The 17,576-nt window shown below is 36.0% G+C and overlaps 1 protein-coding gene and 1 pseudogene across 2 annotated transcripts in view; one reads left to right on the top strand and one right to left on the bottom strand.

The window, feature by feature from the left end:
• Positions 1-17,576, top strand: part of EYS (eyes shut homolog) — a 1,767,714-nt gene that overhangs the window by 946,646 nt on the left and 803,492 nt on the right. The window lies entirely within an intron of this gene.
• On the bottom strand, positions 16,811-17,224 carry LOC102974540 (NADH dehydrogenase [ubiquinone] 1 beta subcomplex subunit 6-like; annotated as a pseudogene).

Here is a 17,576-nt window from a genome sequence, read left to right as displayed (position 1 = left end):
TATGTCATAGAGTGTTCTGCCTATGTTTCCTCTAAGAGTTTGATAGTGTCTGACCTTACATTTAGGTCTTTAATCCATTTTGAGTTTATTTTTGTGTATGGTGTTAGGGAGTGTTCTAAGTTCATTCTTTACATGTAGTTGTCCAGTTTTCCCAGCACCATTTATTGAAGAGGCTGTCTTTTCTCCACTGTATATTCTTGCCTCCATTATCAAAAATAAGGTGACCATATATGTGTGGATTTTTCTCTGGGCTTTCTATCCTGTTCCATTAATTTATATTTCTGTTTTAGTGCCAGTACCATACCCTCTTGATTACTGTAGCTTTGTAGTATAGTCTGAAGTCAGGGAGCCTGATTCCTCCAGCTCCGTTTTTCTTTCTCAAGATTGCTTTGGCTATTCAGGACCTTTTGTGTTTCCATACAAATTGTGAAACATTTTGTTCTAGTTCTGTGAAAAATGCAATTGGTAGTTTGATAGGGATTGCATTGAATCTGTAGATTGCTTTGGGTAGTATAGTCATTTTCAAAGTGCTGATTCTTCCAATCTAAGAACATGGTATATCTCTCCATCTTTTTGTATCATCCTTAATTTCTTTCATCAGTGTCTTATAGTTTTCTGCATACAGGTCTTTATCTCCTTAGGTAGGTTAATTCCAAGTATTTTATTCTTTTTGTTGCAAGGGTAAATGGGAGTGTTTCCTTAATTTCCATTTCAGATTTTTCATCATTAGTGTATAGGAATGCAAGAGATTTCTGTGCATTAATTTTGCCTCTTGCTACTTTACCAAATTCATTGATTAGCTCTAGTAGTTTTCTGTTAGCATCTTTAGGATTCTCTATTTATAGTATCACATCTATGACATCTGCAAACAGTGACAGTTTTACTTCTTTTCCGATTTGGATTCCTTTTATTTCTTTTTTTTTTTTCTCTGATCGCTATGGCTAAAATGTCCCAAACTATGTTGAATAATAAAGTTGAGAGTGGGAAACATTGTTTTGTTCCTGATCTTAGTGGAAAAGTTTTCAGGTTTTCACCATTGAATGATGTTGCCCGTGGGTTTGTCATATATGGACTTTATTATGTTGAGCCAAGTTCCCTCTTTGCCTACTTTCTGGAGGGTTTTTATCCTAAATAGGTGTTGAATTTTGTCGAAAGCTTTTTCTACATCTATTCAGATTATCATAAGATTTTTATCCTTCAATTAGTTAATATGGTGTATCACATTGATTGATTTGCATATATTGAATAATCCTATCATTCGTCGGATAAACCCCACTTGATCATGGTGTGTGATCCTTTTAATGTGCTGCTGGATTCTGTTTTACAGTATTTTGTTGAGGATTTTTGCATCCATATTCATCAGTGATATTAGCTTGTAGTTTTCTTTTTTGGGGACATCTTTGTCTGGCTTTGGTATCAGGATGATGGTAGCCTCATAGAATGAGTTTGGGAGTTTTCCTCCCTCTGGTATATTTTGGAAGAGTTTGAGAATGATAGGTGTTAGCTTTTCTCTAAATGTTTGATAGAATTTGCCTGTGAATCCATCTGTTCCTGGCTTTGGTTTGTTGTATGATTTTTAATCACAGTTTCAATTTCAGTGATTGGTCTGTTTATATTTTCTATTTATTCCTTGTTCAGTCTCGCAAGTTGTGCATTTCTAAGAATTTGTCCATTTCTTCCAGGTTGTCCATTTTATTGGCAATAGTTGTTTGTAGCAATCTCTCATCATCCTTTGTATTTCTGCAGTGTCTGTTGTTACTTCTCCTTTTTCATTTCTAATTCTGTTGCTTTGAGTATTCTCCCTTTTTTTCTTGATGAGTCTGGCTAATGCTTTATCAATTTTGTTTATCCTCTCAAAGAACCAGCTTTTAGTTTTATTGACCTTTGCTATTGTTTCCTTCGTTCCATTTTCATTTATTTCTTATCTGTTCTTTATGACTTCTTTCCTTCCGCTAACTTCAGGGTTTATTTTTTATCTTCTTTCTCTAACTGCTTTAGGTGTAAGGTTAGGTTGGTTATTTGAGATTTTTCTTGTTTCTTGAGTAGCATTATATTGCTATAAACTTCCATATTAGAACTGCTTTTGCCGTATCCAATAGGTTTTGGGTTGTCGTGTTTTCATTGTCATTTGTTTATTGGTAGTTTTTGATTTCCTCTTTGATTTCTTCAGTGATCTCCTGGTTATTCAATAGCGTATTCTTTAGCTCCCATGTGTTTGTATTTTTTACAGTTTTCTTTCCTGTAACTGATATCTAGTCTCATAGCATTGAGGTTGGAAAAGATACTTGATACGATTTCAATTTTCTTAAATTTACCAAGGCTTGATTTATGACCCAAGATATTATCTATCCTGGAGAATGTTCCATGAGCACTTGAGAAAGATGTGTATTCTGTTGTTTTTGGATGGAACGTCCTATAAATATCAATTAAGTCCATCTTGTTTAATGTATCATTTAAAGCTTGTGTTTCCTTATTTATTTTCATTTTGGATGGTCTGTCCATTGGTGAAAGTGGGGTGCTAAAGTTCCCTACTATGATTATGCTACTGTCAATTTCCCCTTTTATGGCTGTTAGCATTTGCCTTAAATATTGAGGTGCTCCTATGTTGGGTGCATAAATATTTACAATTGTTATATATTCTTCTTGGATTGATCCCTTGACCATTGTGTAGTGTCCTTCTTTGTTTCTTGTAATAGTCTTTAATTTAAATTCTATTTTGTCTGATATGTGAATGGCTACTCCAGCTTTCTTTTGATTTCCATTTGCATGGAATATCTTTTTGCATCCCCTCACTTTCAGTCTGTATGTGTCCCTAGTTCTGAAGTGGGTATCTTGTAGACAGCATATATACAGGTCTTGTTTTTGTATCCATTCAGCCAGTCTATATGTTTTGGTTGGAGCATTTAATCCATTTACATTTAAGGTAGTTATCAATATGTATGTACTTATTACCATTTGCTTAATTATTTTGGGTTTGTTATTGTAGATCTTTTTCTTTTCTTGTGTTTCCTGCCTAGAGAAGTTCCTTTAGCATTTGTTGTAAAGCTGGTTTGGTTTTGCTGAATTGTCTTAGCTTTTGTTTGTCTGTAAAGCTTTTAATTTCTCTGTTGAATCTGAATGAGATCCTTGCTTGGTAGAATAATCTTGGTTGTAGGTTTTTCCCTTTCATTACTTTAATTATGTCCTGCCACTCCCTTCTAGTTACAGAGCTTCTGCTGAAAAATCAGCTGTTAACGTTATGGGGATTCCCTTGTATGTTATTTGTTGCTTTTCCTTTGCCGCTTTTAATATTTTTCCTTTGTATTTAAAGTTTGATAGTTTGATGTGTCTTGGCATGTTTCTCCTCAGATTTAACCTGTATGGGACTCTCTGAACTTCCTGGAGTTGATTATTTCCTTTCTCATATTCGGGAAATTTCCATCTATAATCTCTTCAAATATTTTCTCAGTCCCTTTGTTTTACTATTCTTCTTCTGCGACCCTATAATTCTAATGTTGGTGTGTTTAATGTTTTCCCAGAGGTCTCTCTGACTGTCCTCAGTTCTTTTCATTCTTTTTTCTTTATTCTGCTCTGCTGTAGTTATTTCCACTCTTTTATCTTCCAGATCATTTATCTGTTCTGCATCAGTTATTCTGCTATTGATTCCTTCTAGGGAATTTTTAGTTTCATTTATTGTGTTGTTCATCATTGTTTGTTTGCTCTTTAGTTCTTCTAGGTCCTTGTTAAACGTTTCCTGTATTTTCTCCATTCTATTTCCACAATTTTGGATTATCCTTACTATTATTACTCTGAATTCTTTTTCATGTAGACTGCCTAGTTCCTCTTCATTTGTTTGGTCTGGTGGCTTGTTACTTTGCTTCTTCATCTGCTGCATATTTCTCTGTCTTCTCATTTTGTTTAACTTACTGTGTTTGAGGTCTCCTTTTTGTGGGCTACAGGTACATAGTTCCCTTTGGTTTTGGTGTCTCCCCCCAGTGGCTAAGGTTGGTTCAGTGGGTTGTGTAGGTTTCCTAGTGGAGGGGACTGGTGCCTGTGTTCTGGTGGATGAGGCTGTATCTTGTCTTTCTGGTGGGCAGGACCGCATCCAGTGGTGTGTTTTGGGGTGGCTGTGAACTTATTATGGTTTTAGGCAGCCTCTCTGCTAATGGGTCAGGTTGTGTTCCTGTCTTGTTAGTTGTTTGGCATGGGCTGTCCAGCACTGGAGCTTGCTGGTCGTTGATTGGAGCTGTGTCTTAGTCTTGAGATGGACATCTCTGGGAGATCTCTCACCAGTTGATATTACATGGACCTGGGAGGTCTCTGGTGTTCCAATATCCTGAAGTTGGCTCTCCCATCTCTGAGTCTCAGGCCTAACACCCAGCTGGAGCACTAACACTCTGTCAGCCACACTACTCAGAAGACAAAGGAGAGAAATAGAGATTAAAAAATAAAATAAAAAATTTATTAATATAAAAATATTATTAAATAAAAATGTAATTAAAAAAAGACAAGAGTAACCAAACTAAAAAACAAATCCACCAGTGATAACAAGCACAAGAAACTAAATTAAGATAAACATATAAATCAGAAACTAGTCAGTTGCATACAGCAAACCCCAAGTCTACAGTTGCTCCCTTTCCACCACCTCAATTTTGGGATGATTCACTGTCTATTCAGGTATTTCACAGATGCAGGGTAAATCAAGTTGACTGTGGAGATTTAATCTGCTGCTCCTGAGGCTGCTGGGAGAGATTTCTCTTTCTCTTCTTTGTTCACACAGCTCCTGAGGTTCAGCTTTGGATTTGGCCCCACCTCTGCATGTAGGTCACCTGAGGGTATCTCTTCTTCGCTGAGACAGGACCGGGTTAAAGGAGAAGCTGATTCCGGGGCTCTGGCTCTCTCAGTCCAAGGGGAGGGAGGGGTACGGAATGCAAGGCGAGCCTGTGGTGGCAGAGACTGGCCTGATGTTGCAACAGACTGAGGCACACTGTGTGTTCTCCCGGGAAAGTTGTCCCTGGATCATGGGACCCTGGCAGTGGTGGGCTGCACAGGTTCCTGGGAGGGGAGGTATAGATAGTGACCTGTGCTTGCACACAGGCTTCTTGGTGGCTGCAGCATCAGCCTTAGCGTCTCATGCCCATATGTGGTGTCTGCACTGATAGTCATGGCTTGCGCCTGTCTCTGGAGCTCGTTTAGGCAGTGCTCTGAATCCCCTCTCCTTGTGCACCCTGAAACAATGTTCTCTTGCCTCTTAGGCACTTCCAGACTTTTTCCCGGACTCCCTCACGGCTAGCTGTGGTGCACTAGCCCCCTTCAGGCTGTGTTCATGCAGTCAACCCTAGTTTTCTCCCTGGTTCTGACCTCCGAAGCCAGAGCCTCAGCTCCCAGCTCCTACCCATCCTGGTGGGTGAGCAGACAAGCCTCTCAGGCTGGTGAGTACTGGTCGGCACCGATCCTCTGTGCAGGAATCTTTCCACTTTGCCCTCTGCACAACTGTTGCTACTCTCTCCTCCATGGCTCCAAAGCTTCCTCCCCGCCACCGCCCATCTCCGCCAGTGGAAGGGCTTCCTAGTGTGTGGAAACTTTTCATCGTTCACATCTCCCATCCCCCATGTCCAGTCCCTATTTTTTATCTTTTCTTTTTCTTTTTTCTTTTGCCCTACCCAGGTACATGGGGAGTTTCTTGCCTTTTGGGATGTCAGAGGTCTTTCGCCAGCATTCAAAATGTTTTGTAGGAGTTGTTCCACATGTAGATATAATTTTGATGTATTTGTGGGGATGAAGGTGATCTCCATGTGTTACTCCTCTGCCATCTTTCAAATAATTTTTGATTACTTTTAGACCTATGTTTTTTCTAATTGAATTAAATTAAAAATGTGTTTTTCCATGTTATTTTGGAGCTAAGTGTCATACCAAAGTGCAGTGTGAAACTACTAAAGTTAAATATTTGGTAGAAAATAAATAAATTTGCTTAGATTAAACAACTATGAAACCATTATAATTTTCCTTTTAACTAAGTATAAATGTGAATATTTTTATTTCTCTCAGTGTTCCACAGAATACACCTAGGATTATAATTGTGTAGAAGAAAGGGTTGGTAGATCTGGCCTTCTACATTTGACTGAACCCCTGTTTAAGTATGCAACTTCAGGATAATCCATGATTTTTTTGTCCATTGTACAGTTCTGTTTGTAAGGAGAAGTAACTCATTTAACTCTGCTATTTGTATTTAAACTGTTACAATATTTTGAGTGCGTTTGATCTTCAATATTTGATTTAATAGTTATAGATTTATTTAACAGCATGGAGAGTATAAATTCAGAATGTATGATGCAATTATTATAAATTAATTCCATCTTAGTTGACTTTTAAAAGCTGGAATTTAATGTACTTATAAAAAAGTGGAACCCTAGTTAATATACAATAAAATTATATGAGAATTACTTAAACTTAGGCTATAAATGTAAATTACATTCTTATTAGCATATAAAACTTTCAGTATTACTGTTGTCAAGATATTTAGGCTTAGCCATAAAGCATAGTTACTGCTAGAGTTAATTTTTTTAAAAAATAAAAATGGGATTATCTTTTTGTGTGTGTGGTATGCGGGTCTCTCACTGTTGTGACCTCTCCTGTTGCAGAGCACAGGCTCCGGACACGCAGGCTCAGTGGCCATGGCTCACAGGCCTAGCCACTCTGCAGCATGTGGGATCTTACTGGACCGGAGCATGAAGCCGTGTCCCCTGCATAGGCAGGCGGACTCTCAACCACTGCACCACCAGGGAAGCCCTGGGATTATCTTTATTATGTTTTCTGGTGGCACTGAAAATGTATTTAATTATCTTCTTAAAAAATATTTATGTGAAGTGGAGATGAAGATATGGTCATTATCAGCATTGCCTAAAATTTTATCTCACACACACATATAGCAATATATGCATGTACACCTGTACGAATATATGTACCTCATGAAACATATACACAAGAATTGATCAATATGTTAATATAAACATTTAAATCAACTCTGATACTTGATAATTACATAAATTAGTATCTATTTGAAAAGAAATACCCATATGAAGCCATTGAGATCACAAATTTTTATGGGTGCTGAAATTTACTAGCAAGATTTTATAACAAATTTTTAGCAGAAATTGAGGAATTGAACATAAATAGCTCATATAAAATTAAATAGACATTTAAAATTAAATACATAATAATTAATGCACTTAAACAAAGCATTCCCATTTACTTACTTTTACAAATGAATCTGTAGGCTTAGTCAAGATATTTTCTTATTCATATTGAAAGTGAGACTATATTTTACTGATCAACTGAAGAGTGGAAAATTATCCAAATCTGTGTACAATTTTAAAAAAGAAATACTGCCTTTATGCATATGTTATAACAAAATGTGCAGTAAAATGCATTATGCTAAGTACTAATTTACATTTCAATTTTGTTTTCAAGTATTATTTTCATAGCTATAACTAATTCAACTAAAAGTAATGGAAAATCAAGCAGCAGTCATCTCTTGAACTATAGATTCCGAAGACCTATTTGGAAAATAAAATGGAACAAATAAATCTATTACAGTAGAGAAAATGAGCAAATATAATTTAAAGGTGGAACAGTCTTGCACTTATTTGTAATGTGCAAGGCAAAATTTGTGAACCTCAGATATTTGTGGCTACTCCTTATTTTTGTGAATAAAACTTTCCACACTTCTGCTTTTCTTACCTAATGTGTTCCCTTTTCTATTTTTCTCATTCTCCTGCCTCTTTGATATCCTAAGTTTGAGTCTCTATAGCCTTTCCTTTGACAATCATATCCACTCCTGAAAATTCTATCATAAATGTTGTGAAAATGCTTTACTCGTCAGGGTTAAACAGAACCTGACTCTGAAAACAGTTACTCATAGAACCAGCAGGATTGCTGGAGAAGCAGCTCTTTGCAAGAGAAGACAAGATAGGCAAAACCTTGACACAAGAACATTTACTTGTGATGTCATCACTAGCCCTGCCACAGTTAGACACTAGTGTAATGTAGTCAGTCTGATACTATCTCAGGCCCTCTGCCTTTGGCACATCCTCTCAAGATGTTAAGTATCATTCAGGAGCATTCACCTGGCCATGCTTGGGTCACATGGCCACTCTCCAGCTCTCTAGGATGGGTAAAAGAAAGGTCTTCATTCTCTCAAGATAGGTGGTGCCACATAGCTTCCTAATTTTCTATCTACTTGTTACTTGTCTCCCCCTGGACTTCCTAAATAGCATTGAAATTCATCATCTTATATAGATAACAAATTTCCAAATGATTTTTTTTTCTTCTGACATCTTGATCTTCACTCACACCTGAGTTTACATATTGATAAGGAGTCCAGAAGAAAGCACTGTCCTGGCCACAGAGAGATCAGAAGCGTGGGAGAGCTCCTACCATGGGCTATGCTCGCATGGGAGAAGCACCACTCTATTCATGGAAATAGTTTTATGCAAATTCGTGGGGAGAAGGATTCAGTGTAAGGTATGTTAAAAGTCATCATAATTCTTTCTCTTAAGAATGTTCTTTCTAAAGCACAGCAGCAATCACATTACTTTCTGTTTTAAGACCTTAATTGTTCATCTGTTACCACTGTAGAATAAAATTATAGTCTTTCTCATTGGATTGAAAGTCCCACAAGATTTACCTTTCACTGACCATTACAATTTCATTTCATGCTAATCAAAATTCTTATCTTTAAGCATACCAAAAATTTACATGGATCACAACATTCACTGAATTGATACCTTTCTTCACAACGTGCCCTCCAACTATATAGCTATCTCAATTGTTCTTATAAATATACTATAATATTCATGAAGATTTAAAGCCTTTCTTGGTTGCTTTGACCTGAGGAATTATCTTCAGAGATATCTATTAGTGATATCAATTAACTGTCAATTATTTATTATCAATTTAGCACTCACCCATTTGTTATAGGGGCAGTGAAAATATTTTCTTCTTATTTTCTGCTCAGTTTATCATACATAGAGTAGATGCTACAATTTTATGTTTCAAAATTCAAAAGTAAGTAAATACTTTTCTTGCTGTGTAAGATACTAATTTATCATTTCAATTTTCATAGAATATAAGTTTAAAATAGAAAAGTGAGTTGTTTAATGAAGAATGGCAAAATATTTTGATAAAGAAAAGAAAAACAGTATGTCAATGACAGTTTTACCAATTTGTACATTTTCTGGGTAGAGAACAGAACAGCCCACATATAGCTAATACATTTTTAATTCAATTATGTACTCTTTCATGAATTTTTATATTGCTTATCATAAAAATGTCTGCCTGGTTATTTTATAATTAAAATTAAATTGAATTCCCTAATGGGCTGTAGATTCATAAGTATCTTATAGTAAAACTATATCAAAGTATTTCTATAAAAGTATAAGTAGAAAAAAATACAATATATAGGGATATTTGGGTCAGTCTTACTCAGATTTCTTTTTTTCCTTTAAGTAGAATCAAAGTAACAGTACTAGGAGTTATAGATCTATTGTTTTTTCAAGGTGTCTCTATTTTTCAGAAACATTACAAAAAAGTAACAAAACCATGCACAAGTATAATAATTCAGAGTACATCATGAGTGGTTTATTATTATTTCTGATAGACCTATTTCACACATCATTTCGGAATGATTTAAACATGAAAAGCCTTTGTATTCTAAAAATTTATTGACCTGTAAATCTAGAGTGTCTGCACTCTTGCTTCTATTTTTGTTGTTTTTCCTGGGCAAACCCTTATGCCTGTCCTTGCTGCCTTCTCTTTCAATCTTATTATACTCTTTAAACCTCTTCTATGTATTTGCTTCATCTATTATGACCTATCATATCTTTAAAACCTCTCTTTGCCTTTTTTCTTCTCATTTACCTGAAGTATCTCAGATCAGTTAACATACCAGTCTTCAGCCTGCCTCTTACTGAAGCCACTGATCTTCTCATTTCCTTTCCAGGCCTTCCTCTTCCCCCCTGAACCTCGAGACAGGGCAGCCTCCCCGAGAGAGGATCGGCGTAGGCAACTTTCTCTGAGAGAATCACCGTCTTCATTCTCAAAATCAGTGACCTTCCTCAGCCACATTTCCTTTAATCTCATTACAGTGTTTACTGCCCTTCTTCTCCCCTGCTTCTTAAATGCGTTGCCTACTCTGGCTGTTACTTTCCTTTCTAAATCTCCCTCCTATCTTTCTGAGCATTATTTGTTGGTAGCGTTTTGCATAGAATACCCTCTGACAGAATAAAATATATTCTAACTCTTTCGAATTTCATTATAAATACAGGTCTTGGTTACAACCAGTAGAACCCAATGCTGGGTAAGTTAGTAAATCCACACACATACTACATGTGCACACACATATGTGTATGTATGCACACATGTATGTGCATATATGTATGTATGTATAAATGTGTATATGTATAGACATACACCAAGGGGCTTTTATCAGAAAGATATTGAGGGAAAAAGCTGAAGAGATTTCAGAAAGGACACGTTTCAGAAAGGTCAACAGTAGCAGAACTAATGATGGTGTTTAGGTTCTGCTATTCCCATGGGCATGTTCCAAATATTCCTTGGTTTATATGTCTTTTAGCTGAAGATGCAAACTTTAGGAAGCTAGCATCTGATTTGCATAGATGGGGTCAGGAAAGGTGATACAGCTTAACACTACCGAAAATTTAGTGTATAAGTGCTAAATGCCAAAAACAAAATTCAGATGTTATTAGAGAATAAGGAGCAGTAGATACAGGGAAGACAGAAACAGCAGATATCCACTGTGTGTGCCTTTCCTTGTCCTCTCAGAAAGCTCCCTGGCTCTGAGGGAGCTGGCAGAGAGAGGGAGGCCAGGGCAGCTGACTGGTGCAGTGTTTATGTCCTGCATGTCCAGAACCCAGTCTTGTATATCCTTCCAGCTCTAATCTGTGGCACACCATCTATTTGCCTAAAAAGAGGAAATGATAGTGATAGTCTGATATTGGAACTCAATTATGTATCACACTAAATACATTGAACTAAAGCATGAAGAAATAATATATCTCCAGAGCCCTTTTAATTGAGTACTACTCTTTGTCCTAAATCATCCTGAGATGGTGAGACACATTCACAGATCAATAAGAAGGAAGTAAACAAATCAATGTTTTTGTTATAAGGGGTCCTCCACTTGGATCAGATGTTCAGCTTTTTGATAAGTATGTATGTGCGTATAGTTGTAGTGACTTTCTCTTTTGTTTCTTGGAATCTTGAGTTTTAGCTACATTATGATCTTAACTGGACAAAACAAACAGTTTTATATAAATAACTATTGTTGAATTGCAGAGCTGATTATTTTTTATTTGTACAGGATTCTTTTTGCCTACTCTATAACATAGTTCAGACCTTTAAAATCAACCATTAATATCCCTTGTCATTGCTACTCGTAATTAGAAAAAGGCTTAGCAGGAGAGAAGAAAGAAGACGGAGCAGATATGGTGGAAGCATCACCTAAGGAGGGTGGGGTTTGGATGTCCTGGACACTCAGGCTTCCCTGAGCGGGCAGTCAAGTGGTGCCTGGGGTGCAAGGGCTCCCCTTGCTCAGTGTGTTCTGACTCTGGCATATTGTAGAACTAATCATTAATACTTTCTTTCCATTGACACAGACGGGAAAGAGATGTAGATTCACAAATTGAGACCAAAGCAAAATTGAAGATCAGATGAACTTCCCCCCTGATATAACCAAGCATTTGACCTATATTTTGGTATTTTACAAGTAAATGCTTAAAATTTCAATATGAATTTTGATTTTATAACATAATAAAATATAAAACATTTACTTTTGGTACAGTGCACTAATAATCACCTTTGTAATCAATTTTTCACAGAAGTGTTTTTGATTTTATTAAATAGTTGTTTTTTAAATGAAGTCTGTCTCTTTCAGTACTGTATAATCTTTTCAGGTATATCTTTTTTATTGGAGTATAATTGCTTTACAATGTTCTGTTAGTCTCTGTGGTACAATGAAGTGAAGCAGCTATATGTATACATATATTCCCTCCCTCGTGGACCTCCCTCTCCCCCAGTCCCACCCATCCAGCTCATCACAGAGCACCGAGTTGAGCTCCCTGTGGTATACAGCAGGTCCCCACTAGTTATCTATTTTATACACAGTAGTGTATTTATGTCAAACCTAATCTCCCAATCTGTCCCACCCTCCCCTTGCCCTGCCCCATGTCCACACGTCCGTTCTCTATGTCTGCATTTCTATTCCTGTCTAGCAAATAGGTTCATCTGTACCACTTTTGTAGATTCCACGTGTATACTTTAATATATGGTATTTGTTTTTCTCTTTCTGGCTTACTTCACCCTGTATGACAGACTAGGTCCAACCACAACTCTACAAATAACCCAATTTCATTTCTTTCTAAGGCTGAGTATTATTCCATTATATATATGTACCACATCTTCTTTATCCATTCGTCTCTTGATGGACATTTAGCTTGTTTCTATATCCTGGCTATTGTAAATAGTGCTTCAATGAACATCAGGATGCAAGTGTCTTTTTGAATTATGGTTTTCTCAGTGTATATGCCCAGTAGTGGAATTGCTGGGTCATATGGTAGTTCTATTTTTAGATTTTAAGGAACCTCACTCCTGTTCCTCACAGTGACTGTATCAATTTACATCCCCACCAACAATGCAAGAGGGTTGCCTTTTCTCCACACCCTCTCCAGTGTTTATTGTTTGTAAATTTTTTGATGATGGCCATTCTGACCGGTGTGTGGTGATACCTCATTGTAGTTTTGCATATCTCTAATAATAAGTGATGTTGACCAGCTTTTCATGTGCCTCTTGGCCATCTGTATGTCTTCTTTTGAGAAATGTCTATTTAGGTCTCAAAATGGATTAAAGACCTAAATGTAAGACCAGACACTGTAAAACTCTTAGAGGAAAACATAGGAAAAATGCTCTTTGACATAGATGACAGCAAGATCTTTTATGACCCATCTCCTAGAGTAATGAAAATAAAAACAAAAATAAGTAAATGGGACCTAATTAAACTTAAAATCTTTTGCACAGCAAAGGAAACCATAAACAAGGCAAAAAGACAACCCTCAGAATGGGAGAAAATATTTGCAAATGAAGCAACAAAGGATTAATCTCCAAAATATACAAACAGCTCATGCAGCTCAATATTAAAAAAAAAAAAAAAATCCGACAACCCATACAGGTATATCTTTATCTTCTTAAGAAAATAATGAAAAGAAAAGCATTCATAAATGAATTATGTTCTATAATTTTAAGAGTTTCATATATATCAAAAATAACAGAATTCAGATTGTAAAATGTAATATTAACATTTTCACTAAGAATTTCACTCTTTCATGTTATTAATATCTCTTCAATGTACATGATATACATGATAACCTGAATTTTCATTAATATTTGATAAACTAACATAGTGCCTGAAAATTAGTCATGACCATTTTCATTGAAAAATATCCTGTTCATGAAATTGCATGTGGATTTTATATCATTGTATGATATTCTCCCCTCTGTGCTTTTTATAGATGTAAATAATTTGAATGTATTTGCCTTTCCCAAGTTTATTTCAAGCAGACTTCAAATTATCACTACCGGTATGTAAACATTTACTGCTAGACTAAATTTCCTACCTGGTAAATTTGAATATCAATTATAGAATTTAGGAGAACCAAATAATAAAGTGAAGAAGAAAAAAATTGATTCTCAGTATTCATTGAAAACAGTAATGCCCTTATCAAAATTTGTGTGGTAGAAGGGAATTAAACACACCAGCCTTCATAAATTGACTTAGCTTTTGCCTATGTCGTTGCAAAACTAGCACTAACAAAAAGTTTGCAATTATGTTTTTCTTTTCTTTCTTATTATGTGCAATTATTAAAAATGTCACATATGTATGTAATTGTTACCATTCTAGAGCAGAACAATAGCCATCTGTTCATGATTATTTTTTGTGATATAAAGTTGCTCCTGAGGACTCAACCTTCCTTGATATATATAGCTGCAAACTACCTTGTCACCACAGAAAAATTATTTCACACCATATTATATTCATTAGTGTGCACCCTGTAGAATGGGAATTGATTATTATTTTAATGTAGCCATGATGACAGTCTATATTTTCTAATCTCATCAAATCCATTGGATACAATCGAGGTTTGTTTCCATAGCAACCATGAGTGAAAGGAAGAACTACAGTACAGGTATATCCTGCACTTCAAAGAAGACGAAATTTCAAAAAAGGGGGGAGTAGGCGAATTCTGGGAGAGGGGATTCTGATTCAATAGTCACCAAGAAGTGTCTATGAATCTTTGACCAAGGACTACACATTAAATAATTTACTACACTGTCAGGCAGACAAATCATGAAGAAGCAATAACTTCCAGGATAAAATTAGACTGTTCCAGGAAACATAGTGCGTTCAAATTTCCTACAAGGCTGAAAAACGTTTTTAAATCCAAAATTTGAGGATGATAGAATAACCATGGCGGTTTTAAAAAAAATCAGTCTAGGGTCTTGCCACTGCTCTGTAATTGTGAAACAGTAATTTTTATAATTTACAATTTCTGTAACTTAAAAAGAAAACTCATTTAAAACCAACATTCCTGTTATTTTCCAGTTGCCAGAACAAAAATGTGCAACCTCTTTCCGCAGGAGGGAGTAAAGATGAGTTATGTAAGAGAGACAGAAGAAGTGATATCTTATTGATCCATTCTGAAAGGCAGCAAAGACCTGCCTAGAGAATAACCTAGAAAAAAGTTGTAAACTCTGGAAAAAAAAGCAGGAGAATAGCAGCTGAGGTCACAGTGCTTAATCTAAAGATACTAGTAAGGAAATTAACTCTTTTTCCCTGAAGACCCAGTTGAGTCCCTCTAGTACTGATGAGAAGAGAGGCTTGGAGTAGAGCCAGGGTAGCAATTGAAAAGTGACACTTTGCATCATTGATTGCCTAAGCCTGAATGTGATGTAATGTAATCCACAGAAACAAAAGCTCTTTGGGGTCCTCAATAACTTTCAACAGCCTAAGAAGGTTCTGAGATCAACAGGATTGAAAGCCACTGGTCTGTGGTGTTAAATCTTCTAAAAATACCACAAGAACTTGAGCCCAAGTCTACAGAAAATGAATGAAGAGAGAAGACATCACGCCAGTCACATTGTTTTAGGGCTTGAATAAAAATTAGAGCTTATTCTTCTATACAGAACTCATTTAAGGATGAGGAAACTGAGACCTAAAGCGTGAACAACTACCTAGAATTTTACATTGGAAAAAGAACCTATTCTTGACCCTAAAGCAATGCTCTTTCAGTTATTCTACATTGCTTTATTTAAAATGTATATTTTTTATTTAGCATTAAATCGGCAATATTACATTGTTTTAATCAATATGAGTGACTCATATTTAATCAATATGAGTGACTGAAGTCAATATGAGTGACTAAATAAACTTTCTTGTTTATTTTTGTAATATTTCAGTTTTTTCAGATATATGCTTCTTTCTTTCATTTACAAAAATATTTTAAAAAGCAAGATAGAACACATATTTTTTGTTATACACCCAGCTTCATTAAGTTGCCACTAGTTGCGCCTCTGCTAACATTATAACATATGGATGTACATTCAGAATGTTAGACACTCAAACTACTAGAGTAGTAGTAAGCATAATCCAACCAGTAGTAAGCATAATCTAACCATAATCTAATCTTCAGTAAGGTTAGAGAAACACCAATCCTATTCAAGAATGGTTTCAAGTGTGAAAAGCCCTTCACATTCCTTCTCCACTTTATGTAAAGATGAGTCATTTGCTTCTGGCCTCTTTATTTGTGGTAGCAGCTCTTCATTATTTAAAAAAAAAAGCAAAACAAAACAAAGCAAGTTCATTGTTATAGAAACCTGACCCCAATAAAATTCTGTAGAGAATTAACCAGTAAATTTTTTTTCTAAATTTGGAAATGAAGGAAAGAATGGGGATCCCTTCCCTTCCTGAGTTTCTATGTATTTGTTGTCCTCACTTGAGTCTCCATGTTTTAGAATCATTTAGTCCAACCCTTACCTAGTTGATTTTCATCTCTAAGAAACAAGATGTTTCCAATTTGAAAAAACAAAAACACTATGATATAACAGTCTCTTATTATAGTCTTCATATGGAAATCAAATTTCACTCCCCTCTCCAACTTCATCAGAAACTTCCTTGTATGATAGACGGTCTCTTCTACATTGTGCGTGTGTGTTTATGGGACGGATAATTTGAACAATTAGATAGAATTTTTATGAAGATTATTTTGAAGTGTTGAAACTATTGCTTCTCATTGGTATACAATAGATCTATGAAGACTTCAGTTTCTCCTTTCATCAGTTTTTACTCAAATATTTCCCTTAAATAACATAATTTTCTATTATGTTTCTCATTTAAAACATCTTGTATAGGAAGATTCACGTCCAAAAATTTTTTGGTAAGAAGATAAGTGATCACTTTGTTTATCAGTACCAGTTTATCATTTTTAAAATGTTTAATTTAATTTTCTGTAACACCACTTGAATTAGAGAACTTTAATAAAATTCTAAAGGTCTTTAATGTTCAAGAGAAAGAACCTAGTCTTAATGGGATTGCCTTCACAACTAATGTACTAGCTATGAATTCAGCCTTGAACTTTCTATGTGAAGTGAGGTTGGGATCACAGGAAAAGAGGGGGCACTTCTTTTTTTTTAATCTGAGTATACTTTATTAAAGTTACTTTTCCAAAAAATATATCAATAAGTTTGGTAATGCAGCAACAAACTTGGGCTCAAACACCTTTGAAATTTTAAAAGTTATCTTCAATGATGTTGATCAGGAAATTCTTTCATTGGTGGGATTAGTTCCCCAGTTTCCAGAATTGTATCACCTAGAAATATCTTGGCTTCCTTTCAATGATGGCATATGGTTTTGTATTCACATGATATTTGAGATAATAATGAGTAATCCAGACAGGGGCCAGTACCTGAGTAAAAGCAAAGATGCTGTGTCGGTACGTCTTATAGATCACGTTCTTCCAGGGGGCCCCGTCCTGCAAAAGCTTATTCCAGAATTGTTTCATAGGCCACACCCTCCTCCGGGACAGCGCTGGTTCACCCGGCGGCTCAGCTCCTGACCCTTCAGCTGTCCCCTTCGCAGTTCTCGCAGGTGCTGCGGCCGCAGTTTCTCGTGGGGCATACACCCCGTCGCTGCTGGTACCAAGGCAGTAGGATACGGCGCGCCCCCAAGCTAGTGTCTTGTCACACTAGCTCGCGCTCTGCAAAGCGAACTTGAAGGACACCAGGGAGCAGCGCGCCGTTATAGAGGGGGTGTTTTTATCGAAGCTGAATGTAGTTTCCATGTTATGTCCAGGTTTCACAGGTTTATAAAAAAGGAGATATTTAAACACATAACAATAAAATTATAAAGTATAGTAGAATCTGTGAAATAATGAACAAAGTTAAATATTATATTCCTAACTCTATTTGCAGAAATTAAATGAATAGCTTCTTATTCATTGTGTCCAAATATTTTTGTGTTTTTACTATGC

Source organism: Physeter macrocephalus, chromosome 10 (assembly GCF_002837175.3).
Source record: "Physeter macrocephalus isolate SW-GA chromosome 10, ASM283717v5, whole genome shotgun sequence".
Classification (NCBI taxonomy): Eukaryota; Metazoa; Chordata; class Mammalia; order Artiodactyla; family Physeteridae; genus Physeter; species Physeter macrocephalus.
Note: the sequence above shows the minus strand (reverse complement) of the source record. Positions and strands in the feature narration are given on the sequence as shown.